General features: G+C 36.1%; 1 protein-coding gene across 1 annotated transcript in view; it reads left to right on the top strand.

The window, feature by feature from the left end:
* Nucleotides 1-20,645, top strand: part of CCDC178 (coiled-coil domain containing 178) — a 360,636-nt gene that overhangs the window by 209,116 nt on the left and 130,875 nt on the right. The window lies entirely within an intron of this gene.

Here is a 20,645-nt window from a genome sequence, read left to right as displayed (position 1 = left end):
GTTCCAGGACCTGCCACATATACCAAACTCCAGGGATGCTCAAGTCCTGTCATAGGTCCTCTACATCTGCAGGTTCCACATCTGCATATTCAACCCACCATGCATCTTGTAGTACTATAGTATTTATTGAAAAAAATCTGCATATAAGTGGACCTGAGCACTTCAAACCCCTGTTGTTCAAGAGTCCACTGTATAGTACTTTAAAGTATACAAGATACTTTCATATTTATTTTTCTCATCTGATGCTCAAAATTTGCAATGTAGGTTCCTGAACTATAGAAGAGATGAGATAAGTGATGCTTAGAGAGGTTAAGTGATTTTCCCAGGAATATGATGCTTCTAGTGGCAGCACCTAGTCTCAAGCTTGGGTCTTCCAATTCTGATTCTGGTGATTCCTGCAGTATCGTGCTACATTCCAAAACAGCCTATGGTAGGCAGAATTCTAAGATGGGCCCTATAGTAGTTGGGGATCAACCAGAAAAGCAGAACCAGTAGGATATCTATATGTATGTCTATGTCTGTGTCTGAATCCATATATCTATATCTATATATCATCTATCTATGTATATGTATTTATTTATTCATTTATTACAAGGAACTGGCTTTTGCTTTTATGGGGACTAGCTAAGTAAATCCAAAATCTGTAGGGTGGTAATCAGGAAAGACTAATTGTGGGCCAGCTGGAGCCCTAGGGCACAAGCTAAAGCTGTTGCACACAGGGGTCTTTCTTCTCTCTGTCTATCTGTCTCTGTATGTCTATCTGCCTTCTGCCAGTCACTTCCCACCCCCTCCCCGCCGTTTCCAAGTCCTTTCAAATGAATAAATCAAACTCACCCAGATTATCTAGGATTACTGCCTTACTCAAAGTCAACTGATTAAAGGATTTAATCACATTTGCAAAATCTCTTCATAGCAACACCTAGATTAGTGTCTGATTGAATAACTGGAGAATGAAGCCTAGCCAAGTTGACAAATCAAAAAACTATCACAGTCCAACCTTTGTCAGTTAGGCACACAACGTATCTCTCTGTACTGTACTTAATCTCCAAAGAAAACAACAAATCATATTCCCACCTATAATGATACAACTATCCTGCCTACATCCGAAGATATGCCCTTTCCCCAGAAGAGGATACAAAGGGTTATATTTACTCTTCTTTGATATCCTATAACTGAAATCTTGGGATAATACAGTTATCTATCATGTTAAATGCTTAGCGGATAAGAGAGAAAAGAAACCAAAAATATTTGGGCAATATATATGCAAACATAATTCGCATCCAAATAAGGAGGACACGCTCATAGCTATTGAAGTCTTCATTTCTGCAACTGGTCACTTGGTCATAGATGGGGTTTATAGCTATCTTCTTTCACTACTCATTTCATATTCCTTTGTTCTTAGCAAGCACCTCGGCAAGTCATGGTTCTTTGCCTGCTGGGTTGACCCAAACCTTTGTTTCTAAAGAATTTGGGCCATTGCAGTCCTGCCTGAATCGAGTTGTGATAATTTTCAATTGACTTTAATCATAGGACATGGGAGTAATAAGAGATGCCTCCAGCTTCTAGCCAGCAATGAAGAGTCTCTTGTCAAAACCCGTCTTACACTTCAAATCTCCCAGGAAAAGCCCAGTGTCTTTTACAGAATCACTTAATAAGGTCAGATTCACCCAGGATAATACTGCCCTAGTCTCGAGATGAGAACTCAGTCCAACCACACCTTGAATGTGGAACACTGAGCAGAGAACCCAGCTAGGCCATGCCTGGACTTCTGGCCTACAGAACTGTGAGGTGACAAATGTGTGTGGTTTTAAGCTGCTAAATTTGTGGCAGTTTGTTGTGCAGCAATACAAAACTAATCCAGAGCTACTCTCTTAACCACCCACAATGTACGTCTACAAGATTAATTGAGATCAGATCTACCTTAGACTTTTCAACTAGTCTTTAGATTCTTGATTTTTCCTTCCAAAGCAGAGGATCTTGACAGCATTGGATTGGAGTATGTTTGGCCACCAGAGTTATGACCCGAATCTCCCAAATTTCCCAGGAGCCCCTAGAGGGAATTTGAGGTGTAAAAAGATAAAGCCACCTCTGAGGTAGCTTAGCTTTGCAGACACCCCCCTGGCTTTGGAATCTGCCTGGCAGAACCTAGGGTAATGATTCACAAATCCTAATAAGTCCCAGTGATGACTAACTTAAATGGGAAAATTCTTTGAATACTATGAGAAAACATTAGGAAAATTGTGTGGTAACATTTTCTATTTAAAAACTTTTGAGCTGAAAACTATCTCAGATTTCATTTGGCATTAATTTAATCAAACTAAACTAAGAGTTTTAGAATTCATCTCATTTGCAATTTATCATTTATGCTGTGGCTACTTAGAATGCACTTGTCCTAAAGGATAGCTGTTAGCAGAAATCAAAAGGATTTCCTCTGAAAGGAAATGTACCTGGACCGGTGTGGAACCACTGATCCCTTGAAAGTATATAAAAGTGCAGCAGGAACCCATCTGGGGTCTACAATGAACTGTGAACTGATTGTCAGCAATGGGGTGCTGTTGTAGAAAAAAAAGTACACAAATGTAGCCTTATAGAGATATGCGTAGAGAGAAATACAGTCTCTGTCCAATGACTACTAAAATTTTAGTCAGAATTCTATTGTAGACTCCACAGCTGAAGACAAATTCAAGATTTTGAAAGTTTTTCACAGATTATGGTGATCAGAGTTTGAGAAATGGGAGCTTTAAAACTTAGTATTGTTTCTAATGGAAAAAAGATGTTGAAAACTGACTTTCTCGTAGGCTTCTCTTGCAATAAAGCTGTAATAAATTCTGGATATAGTACATTGCAATAAAGCAAATTATAAAAATAGTTAGGACTATATTGACACATGATACTTATTACTAATATTTGTAAACATGAACGCTTTTGCATTTTCCAGATATGAAGACACTGGGATGAAGTCATTCAGTAGTATCAGGGACTAGGATGAATTGGAAAGATACTATCCTAAAGGCATTTGAATTAAATTTAAATATTTTAAACAGTAACTGCATCTCTATTTCATTTAGCCCACATATTGCCAATTTTGTGATTCAGGAGTTTGACAAAAGGTAGTTGAACATGATAAAGAGCTATTTGCCTCAGATTCTGCTTTTGGATTTTCTGAGGACTCCTTTAACTTCGGGACACATTAGTAAGTATAGTTATGAACCATTAATTAGTAAATGATTAATAACCATTGACTGGTTATTAACCATTAGTAACCATTTCCAGATTCACAGCATCTAATCTCCATTGCATATTCTCCTTCTCACTTACTGGACCCTCTTCCTTCCAGTCCCCAGACTACCTTTTTCTGTATTCTTGGGCTTCTGTTTGGTGGTTTGGATCACCAGGGTCTTTCCTGGACAGCATTCCCAGGACAGAGGCAGAACACTGTGCTGCAGACATTCTCTGACATTTGGACTTTTCCTCCCTCTTCCTCCTTCTCACCTCACCTATAAAAGAGAGAAGGGATCCTCCAGTCCTTTCCTCATGCAGGTTTACATCTTTTTTGTCTGAAAGTAAACCAGCCTCTTCTTCATTTGAGTAGCAAAGACGAGGGTGGGAGGGGAGCTGTCATAGAACATTTGCTGCACTCATTTCTCTTCTGTGTCAATCTCCCGTGATAGTTCAAAGTCCATGGCCATTCTCTTTCCTCCATGCCCCCACCCTGTGGAAACTACTAAATATTGCCTGTAACGATCTTGGCTCAGTTTTATGACAAAGGGACTAACACCAAAATTTGAACCCTTCTGAATTTTTCATGTTCTACCTGACATCGCTAATGACCTTTGATCACCAGCCTGGGAAGAATTTGAATCAATGACATTAACATGAAGAATTCAGCATTCCTTTAGCAAGGCCTTGAATTTTAATTTTTATATATACGTACGTATATGGAACCATGCAATTTCTGTAACTTAGTCAAGTAGTATCCCTGTGTTCAGTCCAAAGGGCTCTCAAATAGTAGCCTGTGCCAGATGTTTCTGAGGGAGTAAAACATAAAAATGTACCTAATTTTGCACAACTACACAATAGGTAGACATTTCTTTCTCACCCAGCTGGTGATCAGTTTATGCCCTGAAGCTTGGAGATTTATAGCCCTTGTAATTTTATCCTAAACAGAGTAATTGCAGATGCTCTTCCATTGCTATTATTTTAATTAGTGATGAAGACTTTACCAAGATGTTGAATTTCAAGGTAATGAATTTCATCTGGGTAAGATCCTAGTAGGTAGTTGTGACCACTTTAAGATCTCTAGTATCCTCACAAATTATTTTCTTATTAATTTCAGAGTTTTTATTTATTGGGGATTATTATTATCTCAGCTTATTCTAAATTTATTTAAGGAATGTCATGCCACTGACAAGTCACTAAGCCTCTTTCCAACAACATCAAAGTCCCACAAAAGAAATATACACATTATTACTTCAAAAATAAATGCTTTTAACATATGAAGGATTATTGATTTTTAACAGATAGTTTGCACAAAATAACCCAGTGTACACAAGTGTATAAAATAATTTTCTTAAAGTTTTAGTATTCAGGGAAGATAAATTATAATTGCATTGTGGTTTCCTTTCAGCAGACTTTTAATCTTGTTAATGTGGGATTTCTTTTGTTATTTGATATTCCATGGGGAATTAAAAAGAAATGCTTAGGTAGAGTTGGGTTTTAAGGGGTTTTTTGTACAAACAGAAGTCTCATCAAAGAGCATGACCTTATTTTTGTAAAAGAAAAAAAAATTTTTAATACCCTTGGTTTTTATAAATAAAAATCGTGTTGATTTATCTCAGTCAGTTAACACCATGAGTCATTTCATTTATAGGTGTGCCTTTTAATCACTATGGGTTTCCTTTGATGTTCATGTTTTCCCTCTGTGGAAAATGCAGGAATCCCTCCACCATCCTCTGTTTGTCCTGGCCATAAGTACGCGTGGAGGGTATAGAATAATCACCAAAACAAATGGAACGATAATAATAGGGAAGATTTTGGGAGCCCAAGTGCTGATCTTGTCCCCCCAATTCATATGATGAACCCGGCATTAAAGCTAACTGGCTATGAAAGCTAAAAGTGAAACTTGCAGTAGATAGCCAGTGCCGCTGTGCTGCTGTGTACTCTCCTACTGCTGAGTGCTTCACTTCCTCTTTCAGGAAAACATAATCTATCCCAGAGTTCCATCACCATGCTACCTAATAAATGAATAAGAAGTTCTATAGCTGGAAAATGAAGGAGAAAGAAAACTCCAAAAGGAAATTAAGGTTTTTCAGACGACATCTAACTTATGAATATAATTAGCAGGCTTAAATAGGACACAATCATCTAGCTTCTATTCTGAATTGTATTTCACTCATTCTTTATTCTTTGGTAGCATAAAGGTTGAAAATAAGAAATTTAACATACAACATTATCTAACAAAGTTGGGCAGAGAATCTGGTTAGCAGTCCATTTTCCCTCTTTAGAAAACTGGAAAGAGACCGACTGTGCTTGTATTGATCTGAGTGTGTTTAGGCCAGAGAGTTCACTATAAGAAGCTATATTTAGATGAAACCCATATAAAAATTGTGATTCTGTTTCTTATCAAAACATTGATATAAGGAAGACCAGGCTTATTAAATTTTGATATGTAATTTATGAGTTTATGAATGCAGAATAAATAATTTGTTATTATTTAACGCAACAGTTGGATAAAGACTCATCAACTTGTAATTTTCTCATTTGTCAGTTTTGGTAAATTTGGTTAGCTTTGGGGAAGAAAATCAGTAGACAAAGCTTGCTTTAATATTCAAGAAAAATAAAAGTACTAGGGAAGAAGATTGTTACGTATCTCATTACTTTATTAAATAGAATTATAGTGAACTGTATAATAGTAATTGACAATTTGCCCTTTATATTAATAGTCCTTCTTTGTAGTTTACCATGCATTTTCACTTCTACCAGTTATTTAATCTTTATAGCCATCATGTTAGGCAGGCAGAGCAAATTTTATTATTCTCATAAATGAAGGGTAATAGTAATACACAGCTAGTACACAATAGATTCTGACCTGTTATTCCCATTGTATCTTACTGCTGTTCTCTTATTAATTGTGTTTCAATAAATGGTTATTTTTTAAAATAATCCATGGAGGAAAATAGAATGTGAAAAAGTAATTAAAAATATGCAAAATTGGGTAGGGGAATATTTGATCTACCCAAAATCAAAATAAACAATTTCCAGCCTTAAAAAAATTAATATACTTTATCACATTAACAATAAAAGGAAGAAATGGATCAAATAATAATATCAGTAGATACAGAAAAAGCCTTTTGTGAAATTCAAAAGCCATTCATGATACCTTTCAGAAAACTAGAAATAGAAAATAACTTTCTTAACATGATAAAAGACGGCTTTAGAAGCTGCAATCATTGGAAAACATTATTTGTTCATAGAAAGTTCAAATGACTCTACAGATAAACTGCTAAATTTTTGAATTTGAGGGAGTCAGTGGATATAGAATAAATAAAAATTCATAGTATTTCTATAAACTGGCCCCAAATAACTAGAAAATAAAATCTTAAAATGGATACTATTTATAACTGAACAACTAAACATCAAATGCCTAGGTATATATCTGCCATAAGAAGTATAAGCATTCTCCATAGAAAACTACAAAACATTTTTGAGAAAAATCAAAGAAATTCTAAATATATGGAGTAATCTACTAAGTTTATGAATTATGAATCTACTAAATTTATGAAATTCAATATTTTGAAGAATGTGAATTCTCTCCAAGCCAACTTATACATGTAATGGAATCAAAATTAAAAACTTAATTGGAATTCCTGGAAGTTGATGCATGAGAATTCTGAAATGTATAAGGAAATGCAAAGAGTCAAGTATAGTGAGTACAGACTTGAAGAGGGCCAAAGTTGGGAAATCATCCTACCTGTTATCCAGATTTACAATAAGTTCACGGTATAAGAAAGAGTGCTATTAGTAGATATATAAGTGAACAACAAGACAGAATAGAGGTTCCAGAAACAGACTTAGAATGTAAACATGGCCTCTTGATTTATAAGAAGCTGACACCAAAATAGTGTAAAAAAGAATGTATTGGAAAATAATTGGTGCTGAATCAAAATTAAATGATGCATGATCGATTCCATATCTATACTTAAAAGAAGAACCTTGACCTTTTATTTCACAACATATACACAAATCAATTCCACCTATACTACAGATGTAAATGTGGAAGTTATATAAAGCTTTCAGAGAAAAACATACGAGAACATCTGAGTTATTCTAGTATTGCCAGAGATGCTTTAAATAGGACACAAGAACAAACCATGAAAGAAAAAGTTCATAAACTCTTAAAATTAAGAACTTCCATTCATCAAAGGACACCATTAAAGAATGAAAAGACAAGCCACAGCTTAGAAAAAAATACTTGACGATACATATATCCAGCAAAGTACTCTCATCCGCAATAAATGAGGAACCCCTAACAAAACAATAAACTCAGGCAACCTAATTGAGAAAAACTGGTGAAAGACTTGAAAATCACTTCACAAAAGGGACTATACAAGTGGGCAATAAATACGAAAAGACATTCAATAGAATAATCATAGAAATGCAAATTAAAACCACCATGACTTGTCTCTACACACTTTTCTATAGGGCTAAAATTTAAAAGTATAGATAAAAATGTAGACCAATAGGAACTCTCATATCTCAGCTGGGAAGGTAAATTTGTAAAGGTAAATTTTAAAAGTAAATATTTTAAAAATATTGACACTATCAACTAGAGTTGGACATATGCATATATGATTCCACTTACAGATGTCACAAATTAGTGCACATGTGCACCAAAATACGTTAATATTTTGTAAAATATGTTAATAACAGCTTTATTCATAGTAGTTTCCCCACAGAAATTCATCAACAGTAGAATGGATAAATTGCAGCTTATTCATAGAATGGAGTAATATATAGCAATATAGCAAAATGAAGTGTTGCCACACAAAAAATATGAATAAATCCAACAAAATTAAAATTAAGAAAAATATGACAGACTGAAGAGAATACGTAGCTTGGAATTATAATTATATGAAGATCAAAACAAGCAAAACGTGTGTGTTGGGAGTGTTTGTTATTGACTGGGAATGGATGTGAGTGAATCTTCTGGTGTGAGGGTATTTTTTTCTATATTTCCATCTAGGTGGTGGTTATGTAGGGGTATTCATGTATAAAAATTTATCAATTCTTATATAATTATGTATGTTGTACCTCAAATAAAAAGTGTAAAGCAAACCAATGTAATGAATATAGACCTTAATGAATAGAAAACACACTTACCACAACCATTTTATAAAGGATATACACCAACTGCAAAAATTTTGCATTTTTTTAACAAAATTCGATTAAGGTGAATATTGAATGTATATTCTGAATTTAAAAGAGTACAACAAAATTTCTTTAAACATTTTATCATTCAGATGTTTCAGCAATTTTGAAAAGTTTATTCTCTTTGTATCGTGTATGTAGGTATAAAATTGTACATTTATCTCAGAAACCCAGCAATCTTTACATTTGCAATAGTTGGTTAATATTCCTGAAAGTTTAAAAAATTATTCACCCAACAATGTCTCAGCCTATCAAAAGTTATAATGTGGTGTTATATCAATCACCGTATTTGAATCATTTGTAACTACATGTGACACGGAAAGAGGGGATAGACTGGACCCGGCTGCCACTGTAATGAAGAACAAACCCATGACTGTGCCATTACCACACTGACTTACAGCTCAGAAATTAACGTGCAGAAGTAGCCCAGAACAGCTTCTGTTGTTCAACACAAGTCCTTGATAACAGACAGGGATGTCTTTTTTATATGCTGTGTTTTGTTCTTATTTTTTATAATTTTCCCTAGCACAAATAATGTCTCTTAACAGAAGGGTTATATATATATATATATATATATATATATATATATATATATATATATACACACATACACGTATATATGTGTATATAATTCTTAATAATTCAACCAGAATTTTTCAAAACATACAAACATTTTTTCAAAACCATTCGCATGATCAGCTATCAGCAGACAAGTTAATCATTTAAAAATGATTAACTAGAGAGACTTTTTTACTTAACAGAATAAGACTTTCATAATATAATCAAGTTTATATTTAATCTTGAGGAAGAAACAAAGAACTATCAAAATTTTCTTACTAATATAATAATAGACCTTTAAAATACAATCGAAAAATGATCAAGTGAATTAATAAACTTGTTTCAAAATAGAGATGATAGTTTATCTGTTACAGTTAACATATGCAGAAATTTAGTTGGGAGCTCGTGGCATAGTCTATCTAATGTTTAGAATTAATTTTTCAGTTGTTATTGACATGCTATGTTACTTTACATACTGATAGAGAGCAAATGTTTTATACAAAATACATGATTTATTTAATAGTTTCTAAGATTTATTTGTTAATGAACTTGTTGCAAAGAAACTGCAGTGTTTGATTTTCCATCATTAAACTGTTAGTTTTTATGCAACATATTATTACTTTTGATAAACCTAACATAATTCTTGTCACCATATTAGTTTTATGTCGCTGCCATAATAAACAACTGCAAACTTAGAAGCTTGAAAGAACACTACGTTATTATCTTACAGTTCTGTATGTCAGAAGTCTTTCGTGAATCTCACCTGATTAAAATCCAGTTGTTGGCAGGGCTGCGTTCTCTTCTGGAGGCTGGAAAGAGGCACCTGTTTTAGATTGTCGGCAGAACTCAGTTCCTTGGGGCTGTGGGAACTAGGCCCTATTTGCTTTCTGGCCGAGGGCAGAGGGCCATTTCTGCCTTCTTGAGGTTGTCTGCATTTCTTGGCTTGTAGCCTCCTTCTTCCATCTTCAAAGGGGAAAAGGAGATGGGTCTCAAGTCTCTCTCTCTCACTTCAAATTTCTCCTGCTTCTTCCTTCACGTCCTCTGAACTTCAGTCAGGAAAAGATTTTCCACTTTGAAAAATTCATATGATTAGAGAGTCACACCTATATAATCCAGAATAATCTTTTCATCTCAAGATCTGTATCTTTACTCACATCTGCAAAGTCCCCTCTGCTTCGAGGAGTAGCATATCCATAAATTCCTGGAATTGGAGCTGTAATAGTTATCCATGAACCCCCAAGGAGACACCTTCTGAAGGGCTGATTTGATCACAGATGCCTGGAAGAATGGAGCCCTGCGTGGACTTCAGATAGCTTCCATGAGTATCATTTTATTCAAAATCACGTTCATGAGCTTCTCCATTTGAGTGGTTCTAAATTTCAGTACCTAACTGCATATGAACAGGTTTCCACATAAGGGCTATCCTCAGGTCAGTCATTACTCTGAGATCAAAGAAAGGTAACAACTGAAGATTTACCACTGAAGATTTCTGGAGTGGATGTAGCATCTGATTCCAGGAGGCTTGCTCTTCCTTCCTTCTTTCCTTCCTTCCATTTTTCCTTTTCTCCTTTTTGGAAAAAAAAAAATAGAAACTTTCATGAGGAAGAAAAGTTGATCTGGCATTGGCAAGTGTATAGGGTTAGGGAGTGGCACTTGTTATGACCTGGGACAAAGTAAGGATGAATCCTACGAAACTGAGTAGCCTTGCCTATCTCATCTGAAGAGAGTGAGGTATATAAAGTGTTGTATCGATTTAAAACATGTTTCACTCTTTCATATTTAAGTAATTGAAATACACAGGACATTTTTTTTTTTTTTTTTTTTTTTTGCGGTACGCAGCCCTCTCTCTGTTGTGGCCTCTCCCGTTGCGGAGCACAGGCTCCAGACGCGCAGGCTCAGCGGCCACGGCTCATGGGCCCAGCCGCTCCGCGGCATGTGGGATCTTCCCGGACCGGGGCACGAACCCACGTTCCCCTGCATCGGCAGGCGGACTCTCAACCACTGCGCCGCCATGGAAGCGCCCAAGTAGATCTTAAATGAGAGGTCTAAATTGGAACTTTGTTTTGCATGATACTTATATATTAATTTAGGGTCTAAAGCAGGGGTCAGCAAACATTTTGTGTAAAGGGAAAGACAATAAACAGTTTAGGCTTTGGGGTCCACTTAGCCTGTATTGCAGCTATTTAACTCTGCCACTGCAGTGCAGAAACAACCATAGACAGTGTATAAACTAATGGGTGTGACGGTGCTCCAGTAACTTTTATTTACAAAAGCATGTAGTGGGCTGGATTCAGCCAGACAGCCATAGTTTCATGATCCCTGTTCTATATGATTTTTCCCATACTGGGATGTAGTTATCTGGGGAATTAGATATGTCTAAAGATGAGCCTCTATAGAAAATTGCCTTAGGTATTTTAAATCCTATTTCTACTTGAGAATCTTTACAAGGTCTGGACAGCGCCCCAGTGTGGACCACATCAGGTGGTTAGAGATGCTTATGATCTTTTATTTCTCAGTAAGAGGAATATCTGAGAGGAACAAAAGAGAAAAAAACATTGGTGATAATTCTATCCATAGGATATTTTATTAGACTGCAAATTATTTGCTGTACGTTTCATATCTGGCACCTCTGGGTCAATGAGTCTAATGTTTTCGGACTCTGTATTCCCAAGGAAAAGACACTGAGGCGCATTTTTCTTATTTTAAAGGATGCTTTTTCTATGAGAATACAGTTTCTTTTGAAAGACTGATGTAATTTTATAGAGTATTCAGAAATGAGAGCATTTACACATATCAATCTGGAATCTTAAGGGCCCTGTAATTCACATTCACGATTAGGAAGTGATGTAGTCCCAAGATGGTAGTTAGGCTGAAATCAGATTGGGCCCTCACCTTATTGCTGCTTTCTTCTTAAGCAGCCTTGGACAAGACATTGACTTTCCTGGCCTCCATTTTCTCATTGTCCATGTAAGAATTTTTAAAAATTTTCTATTCCTTAAGGACTTGCACCAAATTGTTAATACTATCTCTGGGGTATAAAACTGACTGTGGTTACTGCAATGAGGGGCTTTAATTTTCTACTTCATGTACCTCTCTTTTATTTGCATGTACTATAATCAACATGCATCATTTTATAACAAATAGATTTTTTAAAGAAATATTTAAATTCTACCAGAATTTATACCATAACATGAGTGTGGCAAAGAAATTGGCATTAAATATAAAAAGGAATTTTCAAGATTAAACATTTTCTACAAATATCAGGTGAGATCAGGTTACCTGACTACACCAATAAGAAATTATGAAATAGCATGTATTTTAGTTTCTCAATGAGCTTACTCAATTTATGCCATAATATACGTCCTTCAACCTCTTAGATCAGTCTTCCTCTCATTTATAATAAAGTTTCAAGGTACTGTTCTTATAGTTTCTGCATTTATGTAGTACATTATCACTTTATGATAAAGTTAGCTGATAATTCCTTGACTCTTTTTGCTGATGACCTTTTAAAGCTGCATAATTAGAATAAGTTGTGGTTACTGTATTGGAATCTCTATCCCATGGGCCAACAAGGCAGCACATTAATTCTCTGCATCACCCACTCCACGTGCAGTGCCCTCAGCACAAAGATATTATTCTTTGTAATTACATAAAGAAAGGGTCTATTTAGTGTTAACTGACCTTTCTGTGACTGATCAGCCTTTTCCACCAGTGAAGTAGAAATGTATATCATTAAAATGTGAGTAAATAGGAAACCTTTCTAAACTTAAACCATTCACATCAGGAGGTGCCCACGTAGAGGAGGTTGTTCAGTCTTTCATATGAAATGGTGAAAAGAGTAGCAGATGTTAAAAATGTATTTTAAAATATTGACAATTGAAATAGAGTTAAATTATAATAATGTGTAGGGATGTTTAAAAAGGAAATAGTATGCAAATATGTTTCTGTTTAACAATCTTAAACAATATTAGAAGACATTATTAAATTCATATATATTCAGGATTAAATTTTTAAAGTTTATTTAATCAAGTAAAAAGAAAGTTTAGGGTAATTATTAGTACTGTGACTGTCACTTACTGAGGACATACATGTATTTGTTTAAATCGTGTATTTTAACTTGGAAAAATATATTGGGGATATAGATTACATTACACCGATTTTTACTCTCTTTTTCTCATTATATAATTTGTTTCTCTAATCACTTATACCAAATACTTTGAGGGGACTTTGAATTATATTGAAGAAAATTGGATCAAATAAAAATTTAATAGCTAATGTAAGTGGCATCCATCTTTAGCGATCCCTAAAGTCATTGAGTAGCTGTAGGAGAAAAGCTACAGGCAACATGGAGGTAAATCTTCCTTTAGAAAAAAACAAACAAAAAACCCCCCACAAACCCATATTAATCAGGTGCTTTTTAATATTTAACAAGCATCTATGTTTCCAAGCCAGATTTTTCCCTGCCAAGAACACATACAACACTTTGTGTGTGAAATATCTTTAGAATCTATTCAAAAACTGACTCTTCCTTGAAGCTTTGCCCCTCACTTTCACTGGGCTGCTCTCTCATGGAACTAGTCTCATAGTTTGGATATGTCTTCCATCCTTCTTCATGTTTAATGTAATCTAATGTAGACAGCTTTGGGAATGCCTCAAGTCCCCTATCTGATTGCAAGCTCCTTTGGCCCTGAAATTGTGTCGTTTTTCATGCTGGTGTCAATAATTCCTGGTCAAATATATACACTGGACAGAGTCAAAACATAATAAGGAAAAGCAGGGCTAATACCAAGTACTCATAAATTCCCAATGGATGTTTTCTGAGTTCTGAGGGGCAATGCTGTAGTGTCCATTAGTAAACTGTTGAGTAAACCAGCCATAGCCAAATGTGTAAGCCCATCAGGGAGCTCAGACAAGGGGTCCTGTGTGTGGTCGCTTACGTGGGCGCTGAGGTGGAGGACCTAAGCAGAGCATCCGCTGGTGTCTAGCAGTGACAAGGTGGCAGGCTTTTATCAATGTCCTAAAGGTGCTCTTTGAACTCTCACAGTGTCCCCCACAGTGCTTTGTGTATACCAGTTGCTAATAAATTAGTGAATAGAGAGCATTTTGTCAAACATGATAATATGTAGAGTTTGAGGCATGTTACAACCTTGATGCAGAGGACTGATTTATGCATTTAAAAATCAAGAATGTTCAAGACTAATTATCGGAGAACTCGAGTTGGACAAGAGACTGGTTTCCATGGCAGCACAGACAAGGAAGTGGGTCCTGGGAGAGTTAAAACAGTTATGTGCTCCTTTGAGACTCCAGGGTATTGACACATATCATTCTCACAGACTTACTCCTTGGAAACACTGGGAGAGCTCTCGTTTTCTGTAGTTTTCTGTAGTGTATAGATTTTAAGGGAGCAGCAATACAGTAATGCCTCCATGCACACAGTAGGTGATGCATCTGAAAAGTATGCGTTTTCTCCGTGTCTGTTATATTGTTAGAGAATTAGCATGTATTTTAAGCATTTGTGTTCACCACGCTAATTCCCGCAAATCAAAGAGAATGCTTTTGAAGCAGTAGTGTTCACAAAGAGACTTGGAACCTCCATGTCTCATTTATTCTAAAGTCTGTCCCCTGCACATTCTGTGAATCAGTCTCAGTACTGATGCCTGCTTTAATAACATCAAAACATCACTGCATACAACACTACCAATCCAGTGCCCTTAACTGGCAGAGATGTACCAAAAGCAAATGTGGGGACTGTGGAGATTGGGTGGTATGATATCAATGGTGTAAGGCATGAGCATCTGTACAGGATCACATGCTACTGAAACACTGGTGCTTGGAGTGTTATGTATGATGCTGTGCATCAGTAAGATACTAAATATATGGGCACATTTCACTATTTACATTGTATCATTTTAAAGTCAAGAGATAACAGAACATTTAACATGATCTATGAAAGTCTAATTCACAAGTCATAGGAAACAATAATCTAATAGTCCTAAAGGGGCCAACAAAACATTGTTCTCAATTGACTCATCCAGTTTTCTCAAATATATGCTGACCCAAATGGCAGGACAGCTTATATCACCAGCCAAATAAAATGGTTCTTCTAAGATTCAGGTCACCGTTTATTTCTTCTATGAAGCCTTTTCTGAGCCCGTTTTCCCCACCTGGTAGAATCAATTCAGGGTACTTCAAGAAATACCTCGAGGGGCTTCCCTGGTGGCGCAGTGGTTGAGAGTCCGCCTGCCGATGCAGGGGACACGGGTTCATGCCCCGGTCCGGGAAGATCCCACATGCCGCGGAGCAGCTGGGCCCGTGAGCCATGGCCGCTGAGCCTGTGCGTCCGGAGCCTGTGCTGCGAAACAGGAGAGGCCACAAGAGTGAGAGGCCCGCGTACCGCAAAAAAAAAAAAAAAGAAAAGAAATACCTGGAATGGACTTGGTTCCACTCTGCCTCCTCCCGGTCTAGCCTGTAATCCCTGGTGAAAAGAGTTCACATCCAGCCTTCTCTTTAATCCCTGGAGTAATTATAGAGTTGGACATACATGGTAAACCTACTAACGGTTTGCTAAACAAATGATTGAGCAAATGAATAAATGAATGAAAGCTAGAAGTGAGGATGCTCTAGAGTAACATTGATCAATAAATATCAGCAATACAACTTTTGCTTTCGGTAGTTCTGGCAGCAAGTCAATTCTTTCGAACCGTGGGACTAGAGTGAGTGTGGGGCAGTCGGTGTAAGGACACAGACACGGCAGCAACAGCCAGCAGAGCCCTGGCAAGATGCAAGAAAGCAAGGAGCTGTCTACAGAAGACTATTAACAACCAAGAATCAGGAGATGACAGACAGATCATCAGAAAAGATCATCTGAGACTGCCACACATAATCACATTAGGATCAGACAGTTAGAATTAGAACTGGGTCAGAAGATGACAACTCTCTTACGATCAATGCATAATTGAGAGAAGGACCTAGCCCATCTGCCCAGTGAACTGGATCCAAATGCCTGTATTAAGAGTAACTGAGGGTATAGATGACATTATAAATTTAGTCATAGGCACTAGGACTATTTTTTGTTTGTTTTTTGTTGTTGTTGTTGTTTGCGGTACGCGGGCCTCTCACTGTTGTGGCCTCTCCCATTGCGGAGCGCAGGCTCAGTGGCCATGGCTCACGGGCCCAGCCGCTCCGCGGTACGTGGGATCCTCCTGGACCGGGGCACGAACCCGTGTTCCCTGCATCGGCAGGCGGACTCTCAACCACTGCGCCACCAGGGAAGCCCGGCACTAGGACTATTTTAATAACACTAAAACATTTGTAAATAGCTGTGTAGGTTTTCTACACCTACATGTACCATGCAAATATTTTGATCATAACCATCTCTCTAGAATGTTTAGATCAAGTTTTTTTCTTGTACTCTCCTTTGCCATTAGTCCTTAAATTAAAAACAAATGATCCCCTCCACCCTTCGCTCAAAAAAAAAAAAAAAAAGTTCAAATGGATTTAGGCTTTCTCCAAAGTAAGTGTATCTGGCTGGACCTCCAGAGGTCTCAACATGTAGCATTACTCTGTTGCAATCAACTGTAGTCCAGAGTTGTGCAGGCCTCAGCTGTAAAGGTCTATGCACTTGACACACGGTCTTGCCAGTGAATATATCAGGCCTAATCAAATCACGGAATATGGAATTATGTAGATCAAAAACCCAAGACTGGTTATAGGTAACCAGCATACCCATATTGACTTACAATGAAAAGTAGCTACCAAGGGGACCAAGTTCTAATTTCCTTCAGCAGTCCAATGTATCTATGTCAACAAGCTATGTGTTAGCCAGATTTATGAAAAGAGGTTGGTGGAAATAGGCTCAGAACAAGGTAATTGTGTTATTTGATCTGATTGTTTAATGTCGTTAGGTTTTATAAAGATGGCATTGTGTAGAGTTAGAGAATGCTGGCTTATGTTTATGAAGGAGGTATACTGGATGGTGCAGAGTATGGGATCTGGAGCCAGTCGGCCTGGGTACAAAGCCAGGTCCTCCACTTAATATGTTTGTAACCTTGCACAAGATGCCTGGTGTTTCGGTTGCTATGGGTGCATAACAAATACCCCAAAACTTCATGGCACAGGATCCTATGTGTCAGAAATTTGGACAGGACATAGCAGGGCCAGCTTGTCTCTTCTCACACACTCTAAACCATCATCTGGATGACTTGAAGACTAAGCATTGGAATCATCTTCAGATGACTCATTTACTCACAGTTGATGCTGTTATCTGAGACCTGAGCTAGGGTTGTTTACTGGAACAGCTACAACACCAATAACCTCTCCATGTGGCCTGAATTCCTCACAACATAGTGGCTGGTCCAAGTGTAAATGTCCCCAAGGAGAGAGCCAGGCAGAAACTGTATGCTTTTTTTTTTTTAATAAACTAGCTTTTTCAATAAATTAGTTCTTTTAAATAAACTAGCCTGGGAAATCACACAGCAATATTTCCACCATACTCTATTGGCTGGAGAAGCCACAAGTCTCTCCAGGTTCAAGGGAAGGAGATATAGACTGTTCTTGATAGGGAGTGACAGGTTCTGGAAGAACATGTGGGAATGAAAATATTTCTGTGGCCATTTTTGGAAAATACAAGTTGCCTCACCTGACTTCTCATTGACTTTCCTTCCCTGTCTGTAATTATAATAACTAGGACAGTAGCCATTCCATTATGTGTGGAATGCATAAGTTAACATTCAAATTCAGCCTTATTTCTAAGTTCTTGTCTATATATCACAAGGTGAAACATAAATAGATGATATATGGTCTATATTTGTCCAAAAAGAACTCATTTCTCATTATAATTCCCTATTCCCCACTGACCCAGTGGGAGAGGGAAAGGAGAAGGGGAAGAGTGAGAAAAAGAAGCTGAAAATAGAGAAAGTGGAGGGAATATCCTAGATGAAATATATGGCTTAAAGAATAATAAAGGTCAAGTGGAAAAAAAAGGGAAAACTACTATTTTGATATCTTGGGGTCGCAATCTGCCTTCATCTTTCAGCATTTTTGGTGACAGAAGAGGCCAGGTCTTGCTTTAGCAATGGTTTCTCATTACTTTTAGGATCATGGGCTAATTAGGTAATTCAAAAAGAAACCCACTGTGTACAGTTTCAAGGGAGTCACGTGCCTTGTGAAAATCAATGATGCACCCAGAGAAAGAACTCTTGCTCAGTCTGGACAATGTGGTATATCCTTAGAATAATGTCCAAATACTCAATTGAAAAACATATTGTATGAATTCTTTTTATATACATCCTTAAAATCTTCACCTCTGAAGTAGTATAGTATCAAATAATACAAATAAATGTGCGTCATTGTAATATCATCAGTAAGTTGTTCCACGGAAGTGGGCCAATAAAATGTGTAGTTCTAAAGCGATAATTGCATACATTTCCTAACTGTTTATTCTGTGTATTCATTCATTCATTTACTAAAAACTTGGATACCCACTAATGTCAGCTCTGCTTTGTACAATATATCTTACAGGTAAACAAAATGATGGTGTCAGCCCTCATGGAATTTATAAGTAATTTTTGTTCACCCTTTATAAACATAATCTTTATTTCCTAATAAAATATTGGGGTGATAAGCTGAATATACCCCCAAACATCAAAGTTTAACTAATAATTTGAGATAACAGAGAACAAACCCTCCTCAAGCTAAGTATTTTCTTTACTAAATTCTAGGCAACATGGAAACTATTAACAGACATTCAACCTCTCTTCTCTTTATCAATCCATATTCCCAATGTTTCATCTTAATAATCATTAATAATGGGAATTGAATACATACCAATAAATCTGGCTTTGAGAAAGTGTTTATTCAGACCTTTGGAATGAGTTTAATGCATATGGAAAACAGAAAAAAATGCAAAAGATTGTAAATTCTATACTCTGATTATATATTTCTATGATTTTTAAATGTAAATCTTTCCCATAAGACCACAAATTCTTGAGTTTCACCATTACATCTTAAATCTTGGCATACAGTAGTTACTAAATTAAAAGTTTTGAATAAGCAACTGAATGAAAATGAGAATGAATGAATGAATAAAATAATATTGTAAATCAACTCAGAGTGCAGTTATTTTAACCTATAGAGATTACAGTCAAATTTTTCTTTAATGGTTTTAGAAACAAACTTTTTGTGTAAGTTTGCGTTTAGTCAAGACCTTAAGTAGGAAGACTCTACTGATAAGATTTAGCTGGATTGAATTTAAAAGCATGTAAAAACCATCTACTTCTGTTATTAGTTCCTTCTTTCTTCTCACCCTTTTATTATATTGCCAACTCCAACTTTTGTGCCTTTATTTAATATCTTCTACTGCTTGCTGTTCAACTCCAGTAGTGGTAGCATTATTTCACCTGGACACATATCCACCAATAATTATCATTCACCGTTTGCTTCATTTGCATGTTATAATACCATTGGTTAAAATTAAACCAGTCAGAGTTGTGAGGTGGAACCACAGTTAAACATAAAAAAACATTTTCAGTGTCAGCAGAATACATTATTTAAAATTAAAAAACTTAAACTTCGTTGCACATCTGAAGGTCACTGACTTTCAGGAATAGGTAGTGAATTGGTAAATCCTTCTATACATTCATTACTGAGAAATGATAATGTAAAGTATCATGACTGATGTAACAATGTTTTGAAGATTCATTGGCCTAAATACACAGTTTAGTTTCTTAGTATCTACTCTAATTATGGCATATAAAACAGTAACAACTGGTGTCATACAGAAATTGAAAATACAATTGTTTGGAAATAAAACTGTACATTACACAATGAGCAAAGCATAAAGTACCAAATATATCCCCAATTAAGTACCATTAAATAAGTTTTAAACAAATTCCACAACTTTTGTAGCACTCCTCTCAAATTCAACATTTATAATAGTCATCTGGGTCTTGAAAGAAATGTAATAGAGAAGTAGAATATCTCAGGTATCAGAATGTGCTTAAGTCAAACAACAAACAAAAAAACTCAAAATGATTTCTTCTCATGCCTCCTTTAGAACATGTATCAAACTTCAAATTAATCACTTGAGGATTAGATTTTCCTATTGTGTTAAGATATCAAAAAGAATTGTAACCATCTTTTCAAAGGTATCTCCACCAAAGAAAAATATTCATAGACACTTTGTCCTCCTACCAAAAGATAATTCTGTGATTTTAAGCAAGTTTATTAGATAGAAGTTTCTAAAGTTTTAAATTATTGTGCCAGAATTAGGACAAGGACACTTAAAATGGTTCTCAGTTCATCATTTTGGCTTTTTGAAGAACACCTATGACATAGTATTAATCATTAGAGATCAATATGGATACCAGGCTTTCATGAGAAATATGTTTGTTGACCTTAATAAATCTTCTTCAAGTGTGTAAATAGAGAAATATTTGTACAGGCAATTTTCTGCTGAATTACATTTCCTCCATGCGCATTCTCATACTGCGATATATTTTTTAACAACTTATACTAAAGCTTTGATGTGATAGCAGTTTTCCCAAAGAGACATTTTTAATTGCTTCACAATGGTTATTTTTATATCTTGTTATTTAATCATCATTATCATTGTCATGATTAATCTGCATTTGTATGTTTTGAAAACTTTCTGCTTCTATAAA

The sequence above is a fragment of the Aethalodelphis obliquidens genome, unplaced genomic scaffold (assembly GCF_003676395.1).
Source record: "Aethalodelphis obliquidens isolate GAN/ISIS:26980383/991018 unplaced genomic scaffold, ASM367639v1 scaffold32, whole genome shotgun sequence".
In the NCBI taxonomy this organism is placed as follows: Eukaryota; Metazoa; Chordata; class Mammalia; order Artiodactyla; family Delphinidae; genus Aethalodelphis; species Aethalodelphis obliquidens.
This window is presented reverse-complemented; position numbering and strand designations above follow the sequence as displayed.